The sequence below is a fragment of the Octopus sinensis genome, linkage group LG2 (assembly GCF_006345805.1).
Source record: "Octopus sinensis linkage group LG2, ASM634580v1, whole genome shotgun sequence".
In the NCBI taxonomy this organism is placed as follows: Eukaryota; Metazoa; Mollusca; class Cephalopoda; order Octopoda; family Octopodidae; genus Octopus; species Octopus sinensis.
The window spans coordinates 111081052-111104317 of record NC_042998.1 but is presented as its reverse complement, the minus strand read 5'-3'; the positions used below and the strand labels follow the sequence as shown (position 1 = coordinate 111104317).

The 23266-nt window shown below is 34.6% G+C and overlaps 1 long non-coding RNA gene across 1 annotated transcript; it reads left to right on the top strand.

Moving 5' to 3' along the window:
• Nucleotides 1–2000: 2000 nt before the first annotated feature.
• On the top strand, nt 2001–21496 carry LOC118762313. Its single transcript, XR_004998064.1, has 3 exons — nt 2001–2011; nt 14817–14819; nt 21413–21496. It is a non-coding gene; the product is annotated as an uncharacterized LOC118762313 (long non-coding RNA).
• The last annotated feature ends 1770 nt before the right edge of the window (nt 21497–23266 follow it).

The following is a 23266-nucleotide window of genomic DNA, read 5'->3' as shown; positions in this document are numbered from 1 at the left end:
TCATTAGATCAACTTCTGTTTTGCTGATAGGAGTGACTGAATGCATAATTTCTCACTCAGCGTGTCGTCGATTGGCTCTTTGCTAGCAATTCCATGGGTTGTTGTTCACCTATGAGAAACCATATTGAGCTTTGGCGCTAAGTTTATAAATTCAGATTGTTAGCTTAGTTTAAGCGCCTCCCAAAATTATAAATCGTGATTTCCCTCTTGCTAATAGGCGCTACTTGACAGTCAGCAGTTCCATGTCTCTTTGTTCTCTCATATACTTCCTTTTTGTTTCAGTGTTATTTTTCTATGTTTATCCAACAGACATTGTAATGTATTAAACACGTTGCATTTGTAATTTTATTTTTATCAACCATTTGGCATTTTCCCAAAAACAAAATACATTCGAACATTTCCGTTGCGCATCGAATATGTTTATTATTTACACATACTATTACAAACATCACCCTTTACCCTCTACTTTTCTGTGGAACTTGATATATTCCAAACCACGTAGTGGATAAACAAAATGAAATGTATATTGCTTTCTGTTCGCTATCTATATAAAAACTATATTAATCCAATTTAAAACACACACACATACATGCACACACACACAAACACGCACACACAGATACACACACACACACACACATATATATATAGAGAGAGAGAGAGAAAAAGAGAGAAAGACAGAGAGATGTACATATATGTATACACAGGGACACGCATATAATCTGGCGTATTTAATTTGTATTGTTACTAAAACGTGATTTGCTAATACGGATATATATGTATCCATGCACATAGCTATTTTCAGGAATAAAAGAAAAAATCGAGTTTTTGAAGAAAATGAAAGAAAATAAAACAATATAATTTCTTACTGAAATCCGAACATATTGTTTCAGTATTTTTTTTATTTATTCTATGTTAACAAATATTATATTGATATATTTTATTACATAGATGTATTTTACAAACATCAAAGTAAAACATAAATTGACATATTTTTTTTCCAATGGATTACTTGAACCAACGAGGGATGCTTCAACCGCTAGCTCGACCTCCTAGAAATAATAGCCGAAAATTCCTACGAATAGCAATAGAGAAACTGTATGCTGTCCCTTGTCTTTCGAAAATATCAACCGAAATACCTTTAAATAACATTGTCGGAGATTTTAGCCGTTGGATATAACTAACGAAATCTCTCTCAGATCTCTGATTATAACATTAAAGCGGTTATTCGATTGTATTGAAATAATTACTATAGTTCTCTAGAATGGCATCCTCCCGTATTAACAAAAGCAAGTCATACTGGATAATTTTTTGGACAACGTGTATTTATATAAAATATATTTGAAAGAAAGGAAACATCACATCATAACTGGAAAGCCTTGACTAGAATTCTAGGAGTTGACACGCAGTTAAACCAACCAAGAAGCTACAGTAGCAAAAAACATGCAATGGCAAAACTGGTCATATACACACAACTGTTGTGGAAAGAAAAACAAACAAAAAAACAATTTTCGTGAATATGAGTAGTTGAATCAGGTGATTTGGTTATAAGAAAGCAGGACAGTAAAGTACCAGTGATAGCGAAGCTGTATCTCTTTACCACAAGAGGAATAGGTTTTCTTTTTCGGTAATACATTTACATTGCTGAATGACGATCGATCTGTTTCGGAATTCCTTTCACCAACTCAGTTTCTATATCCTCTTTTGTTTTTACTTCACAGTGAGTATGCGCATGGTTATGTGTTTTAGTGTTCAGGTTGAGGATTTATTCTTTCGCTTCTTCAAGCTTCTCGTATTGTGTCTTTGTTCAGGTTACAAATGACGATCATACTTTTGTCTGAACGCAGTTATCGAAGTACTGATGAAATGGGTCATCAGCTTCCATATTACACAGACACATACATACACATACATGCACACACACATGCATGTGTGTGCGTGTCACTCTGTTCTTCACTGAACACAAGCTCGATCAACCTCGAGTAGATGACAAGATTAAGAATGTCTAAGTGTTTAAAGAAGCGAAACGCCAAACAAGCCCGGTAACATCACAAGTTATATAAGAAACAAAAACTATACTATACTGTTTATAAAACAATGATATTATAGCAAAAAGAAAAACAAAAACAAAAAAGAAACAAAAAATACACTCTAATAAAAATTGTACACATTTCTATAAAGCTTTCTAATAATATTATTCTATAAATTCACTTCCAACTTCGGTCAAAACTTTAATGTAGGACCGGAATTATTTACCTGTTTTTACTAAATGTTCTCCATTAATTCTGCACATTATCACCTGGACAGTATTATCCTTCAGCGAAGCTATGTTAGTATGCGTATGTCGTTTAGTCTTTGTTTCAACAACGTAGTAATCTATGGGATTTAAATCGGGCCAGTGTCGGGTTGCAAGTTTGGTGTAACATGATCGTTAATCTTGTGTGACATACATTGTTAGATTACGAGGAAATTATGAGAAGGTGCTGTCTCTTACTGAAACATATATGACCTTCCACTGCATACTTCATCCCTCCAGAGCTTAACAAAAATATATCCAGCACATAAATGTATCTAGCAGCATTAATTGGAAGAGTCTCCGGGCGCACAACATAACCGTTACTCATCACGGACGGATCTGCACATACCTTTCTGTTAGACTTTTGGTCTTAGCCAAAGATTTGTATTCTCATCAGAAAAGAACCAAGCATGCCATATTTGTGAGGGTTTTCCACCTTGTTGAATACTCGCTTCCTAATGTCGTTACAGACAAATTGACCTCTCTTCAGGACATACGAATTGTGTCGAATATTTTTTTACACCACATTTCTGTAACTTGGTACTTGACGATTTTTTTGCGAGGAATATCATTGATTTTCCGGGATCGTTCCCGATGTTTTGATTCTGCTGGATAAATTACGGTACACGTATTGTGTCCGGCGGTTTAGAATGAGTTATGTCATTGATTCCGATAAAACAATCCTGTAAAGGCTTCCAATTTATCGGCACTTTGTGTGCATAATATCTTGCGACGGCAATTTCTGAATCGTTATGTGCCACACGTAGAGCAATATAATTTTATTTCTTCTGTTAGCATGTTATCTCCCCATCGGGGATCTGAAAGTAAGGTACTGATTAGCTAAGTGTCCTCAAAAATGTCACACCACTTCTGTGTCTGTGTGTGTGTGTGTGCGTGCAAGCATGCGCCGTGCTTATGTGTGAGTTTGCATGTTTGGGTGTATGTGTGCGCGCTTCCGTGGCAAATAAAAACTAAAGAAATGAAAGAGGTTAGTTAAAGAAAGAAAGATATTAGTGAAATCTGATTTTTTACAAAATTAAAATGCGACATCAACGAATGACCGTTTTTGTTTGTGGAATTTATACTATGAACTAAATAGGTACAAGTTATATGATTTATGTTGATGTAAGTTGTACTAGAGTCTCGCGCTTTTCTTATGCATGCTTAGTATGTGTTATTGATGAAGCATACTCGTTTTTCATTCTAACAATAAGGATATATATATATATTGTATACAATGTAAGCCTGAATATAAATGTTAATATCCTTTCGAGAAAAGGTATTTGGGAAAGAATGAGAAACCTGTCACATCTTATAATTTAAATGTTATAAATTGCTTCTTTAAGGTAAATGATGTTTGACATATGATATTAACTCCGTTGGCAATATTCAATTTTAAATGCTCCATAATGCCCTTAATATACTAGCGAGAGTTTTGTCTGGAATTCCGCTATTTTAAATCAGTTGAACTCCGAAAGAATATTTTAAATAAAGCTTCTATTTCATATGAAGTGTGGGTGCAACCCTGCACAGCTATAATTTTACGAGGTTAATATGAAAGTCAGAATTTCATATCTATGAAGGCACATAAATTTGGTACTTTGCCATTTTATATATGAATGCATCTAAAGTAACGTAAGCAGAAGGTAATCAATAATTTCATGCATAGATTAATACCGAGCTTTAGTCTCTTTACAATACGATGTAGATGGAAGAGAAATGAACTAAAAGCGATTTTATACATGCATATACATCCATCAAAGGTATAGTGATGCAGGTAACTATTTACTTCTGGTAGGTTGGAGTTTGGCCTTTTCAGTTTTGAATATCATTCTTACAATATAGATTCGTTTGTGGGACATGAATTCAGGACACTTCATCTAGTTATATATAGTTCTATCACCATATCTATACAGACATATACAATCGTTATAGAGTTAGACAGAATGCTTTGGACAATTTATTTGCTCTGTGTGTCAACTTTACCCGTCATCTATTCGGGAGTCAATAAATATTGTGTTGCCGCAAAACGTTTTGCAATCTTTTGGTAACTTATTTGCTTTATTCAACTAGTTGCAAAAAAGAAAAGCCTAGTATTCTACCTCGAAGCCATTGCGTTGTATCCTCTGAAGCTACCTTTCTGCCAGTTCTTTGATTCCTCTCTGATTCAAGGCGAAGAACTTATTCACTGAAGCATCCACCACCGCTTGATTAATGAAGCGTCGCAAGCGCAGGAAGTAGGCCATGCATCGGAACACGTATTAATCCGAGGAAGCTAGGTTCGGAATATATGCATCATTTCTCTTCTCTCAAGTCTCTGGAGGTTATTCCGTGTTGTTCGTGTGGTATCAGGTCATTCATTATCTTGCTGCAGAACGGCTAGCTCTCTGCTAACCAATTTTGGGTATATTTGCAGCTCAATGGCATAGATCCGTACCAGATGTTCGTCCGAAGCGAATAGGAAGTAAATTATCTCCTCATAATTCTACCAGAAGTAGAAGTAGAGCATCACATTCTGTTCGAAACACCTATGTTCGGCGACAGGATCTGGACGCTGACCATCGCTTAGCCACTACTTACGCACGTTAGGAAAATTATCTCCTTCGGTTTATTACTTGTTCCGATCCCTAGCTCACGCCCTGTGCTCCATACTGTTAAGAAGAGGTGGAAGCTTAAGTACAGAAGTTCTTCGCCGCGATAGGCGAGAACTGGTGTCAGTCTGGGATCAAAGAATTGGCAGAAAAGGTGGCTTCAGGTGGTACAACATGATGGCTTGCTGCTTTTGTTTTCAGTTGATGAATAAAGCAAATAAGTTACTAAAATATTGCAAACCTCTTCTCTCAAGACAATACAAATGAGACGAATCCTGAAAATCGATTTCCCAACATTCCCATTCCCTTTTGTGTTTCTTGAAATCTCTCGCATTAAAGGGCTGATATAGAGCGTTCGTTTTGTGGGCGACCAATACCTTCACCGCCGTGAAAGTAAGATCGAACATACACACAGACGCACGCATGTGCGCGTACGCACAGACACAGACAGACAGACACACACACACACACACATACATATAGTACCCTCAGATCCATGGTGTTACTTGCAGTTATACGAATCTGTCAGTGATCGGGTTGCTGTTACACGACGAAAGATTTGATGCCTCATGAAATTCATTTTAAGTGAATTTAATAGTTTCGTGTGTTAAGAAATGAAGAGAATATTCTGTCTACGATGTAATCGTTTTGGATTCAACCAAATGCTACATCAAGTCGCTTTTGAAGACAGCTACAAGTGCAAAAAGTTAAATAAGTTTCCTGTAATGTTTAGATTCACAAAGGGTCACGACCCTGTTTCTCCTTCTAAGTTAAAAGTTTAACAAATAAAGTTTTACCTAATGTTATTAAATTAGTTGACAGTATTCAGTCTTTAGTGTTTTATATGACTTTTTATGTATAGTTTCATGGATTAATCAGAGGAAGAATAGTACCCATGGGACTCTCCAGGATTTCCAAGATTTTTGAAAAGCGGCTTGTTGTTCTCAGACGTGACCTGAATATTTGCAATTGACCGGTGTCGTCTGAAAGCTTCTCTGCGCCAGATGGTTGTGTTAAGTGTTCAACGAAAGATCAAAAGCAGCCCCGGCTTTGTCTTCCACGAAATTTCCATAACTCAACTTTCATTCACAGTACTAATGTTAACGTAGAATACAAATTTAAAACTAGGATTGGGTTTCTTAACATGTAATGTGTGAAGAAGAGTATCTACTCATAGTCACACGCGCAACCATAACCCAGCGGCATTTCACTCAGTTTTTTTTTTAATGTAGGAAATCTCACTGGGAAAAACAGTCATAGATTACATTAATAAATAAATAGTTTGAATATCAGCGATCATGTATTCAGAAGAGGGACTAATGAAATTTGTTATATTCATGTCGTTTTATCTTAGTGAACTGTGTAGGTTTTGCACATAGAAAGATACTGAGTGACGGGAATAGACTTTTAGAAACATACTATAAAATGGTGAAAGTTAACTAATGTGGCCATCGGTTCAGTACAACATTGCTGATTAGATAGCAATGTTAATTCTCAGTCGGTAGGCCATCATGCTGGGAATTTCATTCAGTATCTATATTCGAATAACGAACTTCGAATAATTATTTTCTAATTTATTGACTGCGTTTGAGAATTGTTAATCGTTCTTCAATAATTAACTTGAGACATCAAGGAACCGTTTATGAGAACAGTATATCTGCAATTGGTTGAGGGAACCGCTGCACGTTCGCTTTGCTAGACCGGCTATAATTAACTGTCAATTCTATTTCATATCACATTCTAATGCCTTAAACATTAAAAGATATATTAGATTATATACTCTAAGATACTTTCCAAAAGATTAGCCAAATATGGCTGCAATGCTTTTAAGAATTTGTTTGCAAGAACACACGTATCACAAAACATTAAGAACAAAAATAACAGTAATTTCAAAAGTTATATACATTTTAATGATGACACTATCCTAAAATGTTAATCTCCGTGAAGAAATGCCTAGAGTTCAGACGAATATCTTACCAATTTAGTTTTTTTATGTTCTGGTACCTATTACGAATGTCTCAGACTTATCTAGCTGTACAGCATTTATTTTCTGTATTAGTTTGGTTTGAAATAAAAGAAGTTATTCATTCTTTGAGAACATCCTTCATATCCTGCGAAATTGATGCGGTTAATGTTCTACATGAAGAGTCGTAGGGTTAAAGCTGTTGAAAAAATAAAGCATGGCAAGGAATGGAAATCTGAATGGATGCTAGGGCAAGTACAGTATGGGTGACAATTAATCGCACAAAATATTTTCTATTTCGGGAACACGAATTATTTTGTTATTTTGAATATGCAACATTCTTGTTCCGAATCACAAACATTATCTACACTTAAAGCACTTCATTCTGTTGGTATATTAAGCTGTAATGACAACCAAATATTGCATGGGCCTTTGTAAAAAAGAATAAAGATATTGACCTTTTTGTTTTTGAGATGCTATCATGTAACCTTGCTGTTATATAGATTTCTTTCGATACTGACTTACTACTTTCATAATTGTATGTAATTATCTCGTCAGTAACTCTGATTCAGGTTTTAAGTAATTGTATTTTTAAAAATATTTTTCTATATAAATAGGAGAGGAAAGTAGGTTTCAGTGTTGTATGTATATTCATGACTAAGAAACAAACCTATTTAGCATAATGAATGATTATAGGCCTATTGCAAGGAAAACAATCGCAAAGGAAAAGATTTACACCAACGTGTAACACATATTAAATGCGAGTGACAATTTTATAAATTTCTTTTAAGATTTCAGTTCAAAATAAACAATTTCAATAAATTATTTATTCTGATTATACTTTACTGATATCTGTTATATTTGCATAAAACTGAACATTACAATTTTTTAGTTTGGGAATTGACGACAATTTAAAATATTTTACGTTTGTCACACTGCCAAACACTGGGAATATCCTTTTGCAGTGTTCGGATAAAGATATTGAACATATTAACTAAATCAGATTTCAACTTCTAAAGTATGTAAATGTGTAAAAATCTGGTCTCTCGATATTGACTCCTCAAAGTAACCATTAACGAAAATCGACCTCAGCTGTCATCAAAAGTTTTGAGGATTTTATAGATTAGATTTGATGTATTTTGTAGAAAACAATCAAATATAATCATTCGAACAATGTTTACGATGGCGAGACCAGTTGTTTCATTTTGTCTGCTGTTTGCACATTAATAAACACTATTGAATATAATTTGTCTTTTGGTGTTTCAAAAGTCAATTCTTATTTTTTAAAATATTTTCTCTATTTTTCTTTTTTGTTTTTGACAGACGCGGAAAATTACTTAGTTTAAACAGCTCCAACATATGTAATACAGAGGACAGTAACTTACATTGATTGATCTACTTTAAACCTAACTGTATTTAGTCTAAGGTGTGATATATTGTGAAACCTAATTGAAGTATTACATCTGACCAAATCATGCGGCACTGTGTGTCACTATCTAGAGCTTCATCTTGCTCTAACTGAAAGATTTCGCCTTATTCTGCTTCAAATTAATTAATCAATAGATAAGTAGAAAGTGAAATTTTAACAATGGTTGTAAGAACTTCGGAATATATTCGGCCATAAAGCTTAATGGTTTCAAATAACTCTTAAACTGTAGATATTAAAAATAATGCAGATCGGAAATCGTTATCCACTGATTTATTATAACGATACAAATTGCCGAGTAACTTATCTCACGACAGGGCAAGTACTTATACACATCGTAATGATGAGCTCAGAAGATAAAGAATGCTTTAGAGGACGAATGCTACACACACACAGACACATATATATATATGTATGTATGTATGCATATATATACATATACATACACATATATGTGTATATATAAGTATATGTATGTACGTATGTATATATATATATATATATATATATATATATAATATATATATATATATATATATTATATATATATATATATATATACATATATACATATATATATCACTACACACACAATCACACACACATATCAATATATATATTTGTTTTTACGTCAAAGCATTTATGAAAAACGATTTGACATTAAACTAAGTTTTTACTCAACATATTATAAGGTACATATTGACTAAGTGGGAAAAGGAAATAGGAGACAGTGATTTCAAGGTTTCAGCTTACTTGCTTTCACCAGGCAGTCTGATAAAGGTGAGGAACCTGGATCATCAAAGTTATTATCAACCTTTCTTTGTAAAAGGTAATGCAATTATACTACTACGTGTACACATGCAAACATGTCAACCTCGCTTATTTCTTTGTAGATTAAACAAGTGCTGAACGGCATTTATCGATTTCGATGATTATTGGGGTCGCGTCGTAAACAATTCGATTATAGGAGCATCAAATATGATTGCTTCAGCTGGAGCTACTAATCTGTATATCATAAGCATTTAACACTTTTTATATATCTGTATCTCTCTCTCTTAATATACATATATATATATATATATATATATATTAAGAGGGAGGGAAAAAAAGGAAAGTCCAATGAAGGAAAATAAATCGCCAACCGCACACGTGTAGTGATTGTGTGTGTGTGAGTATGTGCGTTTTCATGCGTGTGCTTGTGTATGTGTGTGTGGGTATATAAAAATTAACGAATAATAAAAGAGTAGGACTTTTGTAATCACTTACATTAGCTATACGCAGTAGTGCGTTCACACCTGTGAGCATAGAAAAAGACGTAAAGCGTCCTAGGAGGCATTCTATAAGTGGCACAAACACTTATCTCTGAGTGTGTTACTTCTTCTTATAGCAGGAACATGTAAACTAATAAGGTAATTACGTAGTTCCTATTCTTCTACCATTTATATATTGACGTTACGCTCTTTCAAACTTTTACTCTTTTACTTTTTTCAGTCGTTTGACTGCGGTCATGTTGAAGCACCGCCTTTAGCCGAGCAAATCGACTCCAGAACTTATTCTTTGTAAGCCTAGTACTTATTCTATCGTTCCCTTTTGCCAAAGCGCGAAGTTACGGATACGTAAACACACCAGCATCGGTTGTCAAGCGATGTTGGGGGACAAACACAGACACAGAAACACACAGACAGACACACACACACAAACACACACATATATCTGTATCTCTCTTTGTATCTCAAGAAGCCCGTTGTATATATGTACATGTATATATATATATATATATATATATATATATATATATAATATATATATATATATACACCTATAGATATATACAATGGGCTTCTTTCAGTTTCCCTCTACCAAATCCACTCACAAGGATTTGGTTAGCCCGAGGCTATAGTAGAAGACACTTTCTCAAAGTGCCATGCAGTGGGACTGAGCCCGGAACCATGTGGTTGGTAAGCAAGCTACTTACCTAACAGCCACTCCTGCGCCTCTGCACTTTCCTGATATTTTATCCAAATTCATTAATATTGTGGATTCTAGCAGCTCTTATTAGTATCGCTATCCTTAAGTGAAACCACAATATACATATTTACATGCACACACAAGTATGCGCGTGCATACACGGACATACACACACACACGTAAGTTTATTTGGATATACATGTGTGTATATGCGTGTGAATGCGCGCGTGCGTTTGTGTGTGCAAATATATAGTGGGATCACTTCGTCGGTGACGACGACGTGGGCCCCAGTCGATACGATCAACGGAACAGCTTGCTCGTGAAATTAAAGTTCAACTGACTGAGCGAGCCACAGGCACGTGTACCCCTAATGTAGTTCTCAGGGAGATTCAGCGTGATACAGAGTGTGACAAGGCTACTGATCATTTTTGCCAGCTGAGCGGACTAGAGCAACGTGAAATATAGTGTCTTGCTTAAGGACACAACACGTCGCCGGGAATTGAACTCTTGACCTTATGATAGTGAGCCGAATGCTCTAACCACTAAGCCACGCGCCTTCTCGTTTGTGCATGTATACGAATATGTGTGCATTTTCAAACACAATATATTGGTAACAGAATATAAGATAAATGTATTTTCTTTTAGTGACCTAGGTAGTCACAAGTACGGGTATAAACACGTCTGCCATTTTCATCTGACGATGCAACGAAGAACATGTCATTAAAAATACTTAAGGATGACTGATGACTTGTCTGTGACTTTGTTTAAAGTGTAGAAGGGCTGCGCACTTTCAGCCTTAATGTCTTATCCATGGTCATCTTCATTCCAGTAGCGAGACCAAGTCATAATGTCTTAGGATGGAGACAGAATAAAAACAAAACGAATAAAAACAGACAACATGAGGACGTGCACAAGAAATGTATCCTAGGTAGTCACTAGTACGAGTATAATTACGTCTGTCATTTTCATCTGACGAATCAACGAAGAACATCTTGTTATAAATACTTAAGGATGACTAAATGACTTGTTTGTGACTTTGTTTAAAATGAAGTAGATTATCAAAATGTCATTCTTGATTTATCTTTCTCTGTTCTCCAAGATGTTTTGTTTCAGCCGCCGTCCATTCAGTCGTAAATATTTCTTCTGCACACTCGGATCCAATCTTCACATACATAGGTAAGCAAGCCTTAAAATGCTAATTAACTATTAGCTAGGACTCGGATTGACTGTTAAGTAGTTCAACTCTCCTCAAAACCCCACTATTAGATGTAGTGTAAAATTATATCCAGTACAATCACATTTCTAAAGAGAGAACAAACACTAAATGTGGCATACTGTTCAGAACAATTCGATGCAGAGAGCATTACTTTTTACATTCAGTTTTCTACAAGTTGTTATTCAGTATAAGGGATGCTAAGATAGTTGGCACTGTCATAGGTAGCTTATATATTTATAAGAGTATTTATAGTGAAATATCCTTCATAAGTATGCAGCTCAAGACAATCGTCAGAAGTAATACTAAATGGCGTTGAGTTTGTTTAACTGGATTTAATTTATTTGTCCAGTGAATAATTTATTTATTTGTCGGTTGAATGTTTGTTGAGTAAAAATTTTATTTATTGGCTGAAATTTGAATTATTTGTTAAGCGATTTATTTATTTGTTGATTAAAGGCTTTATTTATTTACCAAGTTCAGGTATGTGAACTCAGCTTTTCCGTTTTCAACAGCTGAATAAAATATAAGAAATTTATTTACTTCAAAAGGCTGTGAGAAATTAGTCACAGTCAAACAACGTTAGAACAAGTTAAGTACATTCGGTATTCAAATATACCTTTCTCTTTGTTAAGTTTGCCTTTCATCTCTTCTGTGCATGTGAAATAAGCCAACGAATTATATATGGCTACCCTTTGTAACATAGTCATGTGAATAGTAAAATCCTCAACTGAGCATGCCTTTAAACAATGAAATGCAATAAAACGGACATTCAAAATGTTCAATGGTACCATTACAAGAAGTGTCTACGACATATACTTAGTCCTAGAGAACAGCAAGAGGAAGGTCAACAAAGATGGCAAACGAAATAAAAGAAAAATGAAAGCGAAAGCATGTAGGCCCGTGTAGTGAATAACTTTATCTTCACAACTACCTGCTACCACTTTCAATAACACAACGCGGCAATAACACAACGTGGTAAAAGGCCTTTTACCGAAGTAACGTTTATAACAAATAGCTTGTGAGTGTAACTTGGTAGACAGCCGACTGCTATGTATATATATATATATATATATATATATATATGTGAGTGTGTGTGTGTGTGTGTGTGTGTGTGTGTTGTGTGTGTGTGTGCGTTTGTGTTTGTGTGTGTGTGTGTGTGTGTGTGTGTGTGTGTGTGTGTGTGTGTACATGTGTATGTCTATCAGTGAAGGCGAATGCTCTAATGGCTAGGGTGCTGCACTTATGATTTGTCGTCAAACTAAATTTCTTAAACAATTATATTTTCCGTAACACAGATACTTCAGAATACTCGGTAGATATTTTAAAAACTATTCTGCTATCGCTCACTATATAGCGTATTGCTACATTTAGCTTAATTATATTATGTAATCAGCAATAATAATAATGCGCGTAATTTTCCTATTAATTGAAATCTTATACGTGTTTTAATAACTATAATTGGTTAATTAAAAAAATATTTATAGAGATATACATCAAATTAAAACTAATGATATATAAAGCATGCGTCAGCATAAATAATATAATAAACTTGGGTGCCACAAGCATACACATTGTTTTATAGTGTGCTTTAAACGCTATTGCATTTTCCGAATATTTGCGAAAGCTGAAAAGCGCTAACTTAGGTTAGTCTTTTCTACACTTGGCACAAGGTCCGAATTTTGCGTGGAGAGTGTCAGTCGATTAGATCGACCCCAGTATGCAACTAATACTTAATTTATCGACACCGAAAGAATGAAAAGCAAAGTCGACCTCGGCGGAATTTGAATTCAGAACGTAAAGACTTACGAAATACCGCTAAATATTTCGCACGGCATGCGAACGTTTCTTATTTCTTTATTGCCCACAAGGGGCTAAACATAGAGGGGACAAAGACAGACAAAGGGATTAAGTCGATTACATCGACCCCAGTGCGTAACTGGTACTTAATTTATCGACACCGAAAGGATAAAAGGCAAAGTCGACCTCGGCGGAATTTGAACTCAGAACGTAACGGCAGACGAAATACCGAATAGCATTTCGCTCTGAGCGCTAACGTTTCTGCCAGCTCACCGCATTCCGCCTTTGTAATATTGAAACACGCAAAGCCCACAACAACATATCCGTTCAACTCTGATAACATAAGTTCTGAACATGTATAATTGATTAAAACATAATCTCTTCTACTGACTTATAATAACTGGTATTGCTTGTTCTAAGTGTTTAATACCTTCTAAAGGCAAGGGCTACGGTACGGTGGTACAATAAAAGACGGATAATTAGAATTCATTTATGGTTTATAGTAAATATAGTTATTAATCATAACTGAGGTATTAAAATGTTGTATATTATACATTATCGTTTTAAATTTACATACTCGGCATATAATTAGATAACAATGTAGACAATCGCTCTCTCTCTCTCTCTCTCTCTCTCTCTCTCTCTCTTTACATACATACATGGTGGCTGCCCCCTCGTTATCGAGTATGGCCATTGCACGAAGCTTAATCAATGTTATTATCGTGCAATGCCTGTGCATATATATATATATATATATATATATATATATATATATATATATATATGAGGTATTAGTATCCAGAAGACCCAAGATGGTAGGTAAGGCTATGTAAGTGCTACGGGAGTACCGTAGTGAGACTCTCGGTTCGATAATACGAGTGATGAGTCTAATACGGGTCGAGTGTGAGCATGTATATGTTAAATAAAATGAGACAACAAAGCCAAGGCAGTGTGAAACTTACAGAACATTTATAACGAGAACGGTAGTCTTACAGCTGTTTCTGGAATATTAGGGATATCCCTTCATCAGAGGCGATATGAGAGAGTTAATGGGAGGGAAATAGTAGAGTTCGATATAAGGAGTTATTTTGGAAAAGGATGGATATAGGAAGTATAAAGGGAAATAAGAGAATAGAAATAAAAAATATATGTAGGATGTTACAGTTGCAATTCCATTATCCAAGGCAAGTGTTGCGTGTGGGTTGAGATGCTTCTTGTCCATGGTATGTAGATTTCGATAGGAATTCATATTTTGGTATTACAAATGGATAGTGTGGAGACATAAATCCCATGTGCTGTTTATTCAAAGGGGTCTTGTGGTGTGAATGAAATTTTGAGAACGTACTGGTAGGGGTAAGTAGATAGTGAGAAGAGAGGAGATACATGTGTTAGGAGGAGAATGGTAATAGTCAAAATAACTAGGGGAGGAAAGAAGGGAGAAAAAGGAAGAAAAAATGAAAATAGGCGTGCTAGATGGCGGTCAAGATATAGTGAGGGAATCGGAGAGTAGGGCTATCAAGATAAAACGAATAGAGGGAGAGATGTAAGGAAGAGATAAGAATGTGAGGAAGGAATATAAGACTACCTTACTGTAAGACTACCTTTCTCTTTATCAATATCCTATACATTCCACACAGCTTTGGCTTTGTTGTCTCATTTTATTTAACACACACACACACACACACACACATGACACACATACACACACGCGCACACGCACACATACACACACACACATATATATGTGTATATATATACATTCATACACTAGTGTTCCGTAGAGAAGGTAAATAAAAAATAAAGATATTTACATTTCTACTTCATTTTCTGTATTGGACTTTTACTGGATATATTATAAGTTATGCTTATTATTTACAATAATTTTTCTAGGAAGTGATTAATAACTAAATAATTCATAACAGAAAAAATATTTATTTGAAAAATGCAAGATGGATATTGTAGTGCTGAGAGCCGTTCAAATCCATGCTGTTGCAAGATCTGATCCTGTATCTTGATGTCGACAATGGGATCTTTGGCATTATGCAATGGTATTCCGTTCAACTGTTGGTGTAACTTTCAAAACCGAAGTTTGATACTAGGGTTTTCTAGATTTATGTCACTGCATATCTTTCTCGCCTTCGTTCTAGGGTGCTCTTTATTATTCTTATTTTATTATTTTAACTCATGCCTATTGTCCGGAAACCTTTCGTCACACATCTGCGACCTCGTCAGCAACACTTCATTTCTGTGTGTGCTGTTTCTGCACTTACTGCACAAGAAAACGTGCAAAAACGAAAAGTGTTGCTGGGGAGGTCACAAATGGGTGACGAAAGCTTTCCGGACAAACGAGTGAAGAATATATATATATATATATATATGCACATATATATATATAACCATATATATATGTATATATATGTATATATATGTATATATATATATATATATATATATATATATATATATACGTATATATATATACATACATATATATATATATATTAACATACATACACACACACGTATATATATATGTGTATATATGTATAAACAAATATACGTATGTGCACGTCAACTATATCTACAAATGCATTGTTTTTATAGATCTATCCTTAAGCGTGTGCATATAAATGTATGCACACATACACACAAAAAATATACTCACAGGCACAGAAAGGAGAGCGAGACAGAAGGTCAACGAGATAGAGAGTTAGATCAATGTATTGTAAATACGACACAGCCCAAAGACAGCAATAAAAATCAATCTAACACCAGATACGTGATAATAAAAATATATTTCTAACAGGGAAGACACTAATAATAATAATAATAATAATAATAATAATAATAATAATAATAATAATAATAATAATGATAAACTTTTGTTTCTCGTATATTAGTACTGGCCAGCTTAAAAAATAAAATGAAATTCTCTAGACTAGCATACTTACCTAATTTCAGTGGTCTTTACAAAATGTAAACAAAATGTAAATAAAGCGCGGATCCCAGATATTTTGTATTCGGTATTTGATCAATCTACAAAATTATATTGGCTCATACATGTTGGTATTTTACAACTGTAAGATTGCAGTCAACACAGTTTCTAAATGGCGTTTACTCAACTATCTATATAAAGTTAATCCAAACATGAAAACACAACGAGAAAACACAACAACGCGAGGATGTGAAACAAGTATAGTGTTATTGGACGCCCAGGAAAGGAAAGAAAGAAGGAGGATTTAAAGTTTCGAGCGGAGCTCTTCGTCAGAAACATAGGAAAAGGAAAGATTTAAGGAAGGGAAGACGTAGGAAAAAGAACGCCAACGATACACACAATATATATATGTATGTATATATTCTCCGTTTTTTCATATCTTTTCATTTTCTCCCTCAACCCTTCTTGGCGAAGAGCGTAGGTTAGAAACGTTGAAAATTTTTCCATTCTTCCGGAGCGTGACAATAATACGTATATTCGTTGTACCCTAAACTATCTTCGTCTTTTACATACTGTAAATTTGACCTATATATATATATATATATATATATATGTGTGTGTGTGTGTGTGTATATATGTGTGTGTGTGTGTGTGTATGTATGTATGTATGTATGTATATATATATATATATATATATATATATATATATGTTATACTAGACTACACGAGAGCTGTTGGGTCACCGGGGAAATTCTGAGTTCCACAACAATGGGGTTTTGTTTCGTGGGTTCTTTTCTTACCCAGGTTATTTTGCATGCTTTCAACGAATGTGACATCGAAATTAAGCGTAAGCTACTACTTTCCCCAGAAAAATTAAGATTTGGCTGCTATTTCTTGCATGCCCTGCTATCACGTGACAGTGTAACAGTCATTTAGGGTCATTTATCGCAAATAGCAGTTACGTGGTAGCAGGACGTGCTAGAACTAGCAGCCAAATGTTTGGAAATGAGATACGTTGAATACACTCGAATAAAAAATACTATGGAAACAATTTATTTCACAGAGTTTACGAATGGGTCTTTCACGAAATGTTTATGGGAAAAATAATTTTTGTAATGGTATTCACTTGAAAATAATTTTTAAAACCATTAAAATATTGTCTGTTTAAAGAAAGATAAAATATAAATACTTACTGTACAAACAACTTACAGTTTTTAAATCACATTCACTAAAAAATATTTCTAAATGATTAAAATTTGTGTTTAATAAAAGCGAAAATGGAAACATCTTTCGTCAAGTCACTGTATAATCGAAAGGTAAGAGTTACTTCCCTTTCAGGAAAAGTTAATTTCGGAGACTTTTCCCATTATGCACCGTTTTGTGTATTCATACACCGAAAACCCTTAATATCTTCACAACTACTTATCCAATTTATGCGAAATTTATTTCATTCCGCTCTTATTTACATTTCAGGTGAGGAGGGGTGGGGGATTAATTCATAGTATTTTCCCATTATGCGCCACTTTGCCTGAGTAACATTACAAGCAAGCAAGCAAGCAAGACTCAATCTGATTTTTATGCATTATATTTTTATGCATTATAAATATATATATGTATATATATATATATATATATATATATATATATATAAAAGAACGATAATATTTTTCAAAATAACGTTAGTGGCCGCGAGCATAAAAGCTGTATAAATATTATATATTATATACATACATACATACTTACATACATATATATATATATATAATATATATATATATATATATGTGTGTGTGTGTGTGTGTGTGTGTGTGTGTGTGTGTGTAAACGTTGTTACTTGTATATATTATTATTTGTTTATGAGTAAAATATTGAATTTTATATTTAAATGTCAATTTCTACAAGTAATGTTTAGTTAATAGTGATATGAGAGAAATTATATATTATATATATTTGCTATTTAACCATATATGATAGAATTTGCAGTCCATTGATATGTGATAAATAGAATTACTCAGTAAAAATATCCTACTTTATGACATTATCGTAAATAGGAACATCTAATTTAGTGAGAATGATAAAATATAATATAAATAAATGGCAATAGACGATTGCATAAGGTCCCTACTATTTATACTTACTCTATACAACAAGCACCGAGTTAGTCGCGAATTTATTATTACAATGGCAATAAATTTAATACAAAGAATATAAATTTAATAATTTAATGGAATGCTATTAGAAAATAGCCATTTACTGGATTAGTGTTTGCGGTTATTGGTGCGAATAGAAGTTTCAATAAATTGTAGTCTACTTAGTACAACTGAACAGAAACCAGTGTTTCCCTAGATAAATAAAATTCAAATTTTATCCCAATATTTACATTTATCTACTGCGATGTTGAAGTGAATATTATATAGGACGTTATATATCTGTATCATCAGAGGAAGCCAATAATGATGTCATTATCTATCTATCTATCTATCTATCTATCTATCTATCTATCTATCTATCTATCTATCTATCTATCTATCTATCTATCTATCTATCTATCTATCTATCTATCTATCTATCTATCTATCTGTGTTTGTATGTGCGTACGTGTGTGTGTGTGCGTGTGTGTTAATGTTCATGACCTAGTGGTTAGAGTGTTGTACTCAGAACCCCAAGATCGTGATTTCGTTTCTCAGACCGGTGATGCGCTATTCTTCAGCAAAATACTTCGTTCCACGTTGCTCCAATCCATTCAGCTGCAAATGGATAAACCTGCATTGCGAATGCGTCTTGTTCATATACATACACACGCGCATACATACATACATTACATACATACATACATACATACATACATACATACATATATATATACATACATGCATACATACATATGTATATATGTACACATGTATACACACACACACACACATATATATATATACACACACATATGTACATGTATAAACATGTATGTTAAGAAATATCATTATATATGTATATATATATGTGTGTGTGTGTGTGTGTATTTATACAGACTCATTCACTAACACAGACACACTCGCCCACAATGGCAGGTCGCTCTTGAGTGCTATTAGTAACATGCAATCCAGTACAACCTGTTGCATGGTTGGATCTTCGGCGACTACACTGGCAACCCCACAAGACTCGCTTGGAGAAGAGAGGGATTGTTGGACACCCTGTGGGATGGAAAATAAGACTCGAAAAACGGCGGGCGATCTCATGAGCAGTCAACGGCCATCCAACACATAAGTAAATATTTATAATTGTTTTCTATATATTCTTATATGTATGTATATCTATATTCCTATTTTCATATATTTTAATTCTTTTATTTGTTTCAGTCATTTGACTGCGGCTATGCTGGAAGACCGCAGCACCGCCTTTAATCGAACGAATCGACCCCCGGACTTATTCTTTGTAAGCCCAGTACTTATTCTATCGGTCTCTTATGCGGAACTGGTAATGTACAGGACGTAGACACTAACATCGGTTGTCAAGCGATGTTGGATGGGGTGGGGTGGGGAGTAAAGACACCGACACACACACTCACACACATATATATATATACGACGGGATTCTTTCAGTTTCCGTGTGCCGAATCAGCTTACAAGGCTTTGGTCGGCCCGAGGTTACAGTAGAAGATACCTGCGCGAGGTCCCACACAGTGGGACTTAATCCGGAACCATGTGGTAGGTAAGCAAGCCACTTACCATACAGCCACTCCTGCGTCTATATATTATTTATATTTAAATCTCATGTTATTCATATTTTTAAAATATATATATTTTACTGTTGTGTACTGCAGTGTAAGATACACCCACTGAAAATTATTAATTTCCACAGGTACGTCTTGTACATCAAATGTTAGTAAAATCATTGAATTGGTTGGTTGGTTGGTTGGAAGAGACCTAAAAATGCACTTGTAACTTACTCTAAAATGTCTCAAATAATCTTCAAGAAAAGTAAATATAAACGTCCTCTGAATTTTGACTGTTTGAATGTGCGCACACAGTTCTTGATGATAATTTCAACAAGAGGCCAGTAAGTGGTACTGCACTTATTGCATGTGAGCATAAAAAATATCCCCTTGATAAAGTTGCGCTCTCTGAAATTCATATATCTGGTGAGGGTCAAATAAATCAACCTACTTATGGATATAAGATCTTCTGGAGAAGCTTACCTGAGGGTCTGCAAACAATACCAGAGTGTCACATCACAGACGGCCGCAACAGTATCAACAACATGACTAACAACGTCAGCAGCAGCGGCGGTAACAACAATGGCAACAACAACAACAACAACAACCGCGATGTCAGCACCGTGCAGCAACACACAAATACTGATAGGTACAGGAACAGTACCAAATTGTCGGGTCCTATGACAACAGCAGCGATAGCGGGGTGAGAGTATGGGGCTGAAGGAAAGGTAAGTCTGCTACTAAGAACAATGACACACACACACGTATACACACACACACACATGCACACACGCAAACATGAATGCAAATGCATGCGCACATAAGGATACACGTCATACAAGGGCAGAATGAAATAATTGAATTTAGAGCACGCAAGAAGACGAAAAGTGTCGCTGAAGAGATCACAGATGTGTGACGAAAGATTTCCGGACAATGGACGTGAGTTAGAATAGGAACAGTAAAAATAGAATAAAGACCAAAAATATAGTGCGTGTATTTATTTAGGAAAACAAAATGACCGTCCCGAAATATAACAATATATATATAAGTATATATACAAAATCAAAATAAGCTACAGGATATCAAGAAGTGATCCTTTACGACCGTTTCAAACGGCTCCATTTAATTGAGCAATGCAATTATTACATCAATTTAACTGCAAGGCTATCATCAGCTGCACAAATAAATAGAATTTTAATCAGTCGGACGCATGAACATAATTTTACTCAAATTCTTTAACAGAGCAAGAAGATGGAAGAAATCCATGTTGTCGCTATTGTAGTTAAAAATATACTACACTTCCAAGAAAGGCATGAAGCTTACTGGAGTCATACTTTGTAAAGGATTGTGGTTCATTTTTAATTTATTTGTCTTTTTATCAACTACTAAATCTAAGACTGGAGGACTGTGCCTGTTTGGAATGAAAGGCAAGAGTGAGTTGACAGCTCATGGCTAGGAATGGTCATAAATATTTTCAAGATATTAGGAGTAGTAAATTGGGTATAAAGTGTCTATAAAGGAGGCTGGATAGGGGAAGACCCTAAATCATGATGTTAATTACCAGTTAAAGGGGCAAGACGCTAATAAAACCTATGATGTTCGTACAGAGGAAATTTTATCATAGGTACTATGGGCGACTGTGTATAAACAATATTGTTATGTTGTATAAAGATAAAATTTAAGATTATCAAAAATGATATCATAACCAAAATAGGTAAAATGTGTACATATATCAATTTTCAATATTAGAAAGGAAAGATTACATAGAATCGGTTTAAATTTCATTCATGTACTTATTTATTTACTTATGTGGTTTTTATAAGGACTGCTCTGGGTATTTAGTTATGGAATACTGGAAAGAGAAACTTGCTACTTATATATTAATTATAAGCCAAGAATCAGAATAAACAAAGTTGTGTAGAGATACACACACATATTTATCTATGTGCACACTTGCACACATACACAAATATTTATACGTTTATATGTTATTCTCGCATATCCTTAAGCAACTAAAAAGTATCTATTTACAAATAAGAAAGATAACAATTTATAAGGGATAAGAGATAAATAGGTTGTGTACATATATGCATATATAGACATATACAAATAGTTTGTATGGGTATAGTATAACCATCTTGCATAGACCTAGTAGCTGCAAAATCTCTATATAAGAACGGTAACAACTTCAAGGGATAAGAGGTTTATAGATAAGGATACCAAAGTAAGAAAACAAAATAATAATAAGTTCTCTTACTACAATCCAAACGACAGGATTAGAGTGTGCAAAGGAGCGAGGACTAAGTACAAAGCCATCATAGAGAGTGATGCTAAGGGGATCTGCGTACTGTACAGAAGTAAATCCCGAAACAGCACAGCAAGGACCAGAAATAAGATAGATAAGGCCAACACTTGGTGTGACAACAAACAATACCAGAGCATATTGTTCACCGATGCTATCCCTGGCAGCGAACTAGCATACCTTTTCAGAAAAAAAACATTAAGTAAGGCTAATCTACCGATTAAAGTAGTAGAAAGGCCTGGTGCCCCTATAAAATCCCTCATCTGTAGCACCTATCCATTTGATAAGTCTCCATGTACGGAGAACAATTGTGTTGCATGTAGGATAAACCCATAGGTTAACTGTAAATTTAGGAATATAGCTTACGATGTACCGAGGGACGGTGCAGAAATATGACAACCACTTACAGTGGAGAGACTGCACACAGCATAAGTAGATCAAGAGCACACACGCAAACGAAAAGTGTCACTGAAGAGGTCACCGACGTGTGACGAAAATGACCGGGCAATGGACGTGAGTTAGAATAAGAACAGTAATAAACGAGTGAAAACCAAATATATAGTGCGTGTGTTTATTTAGGGAAAAAAATGAGCATCAGAAATACAGCAATATCTGTTTCAGCGCACGATTTCACATCAGGATTCTTGCAACACAAATATATAAACGTGTGTGCGTGTGTGTATGTAGAGATAGACATGTATATGAACGTGTGTTATATATATTTATATGTGCGTGTGTTTACATGTATGCACACAAACGCACGCACGCACACATGTATATCCAATTAACGCGTATGTTATCTGAATGTTTTCGTTAAGTCTGAATCCACTTGGATTGTTTAAGTAGACATAACATACAGTAAATGTAAAGCTTTTGGTAAAACAATATGGAAAAGTCTGAAAATATTTATATTTCTCGAGGGTTGCTTATTTTGTGGAAAGTTAACTGTTACATGCAGTATAAGGGGTTGCTTTCATCGATTGTAATTTGATAAGTTTATGCTTATTTAATTCCATTTTATTAGTGTTATAGAATATCAGACATAACTACAATAGACTAG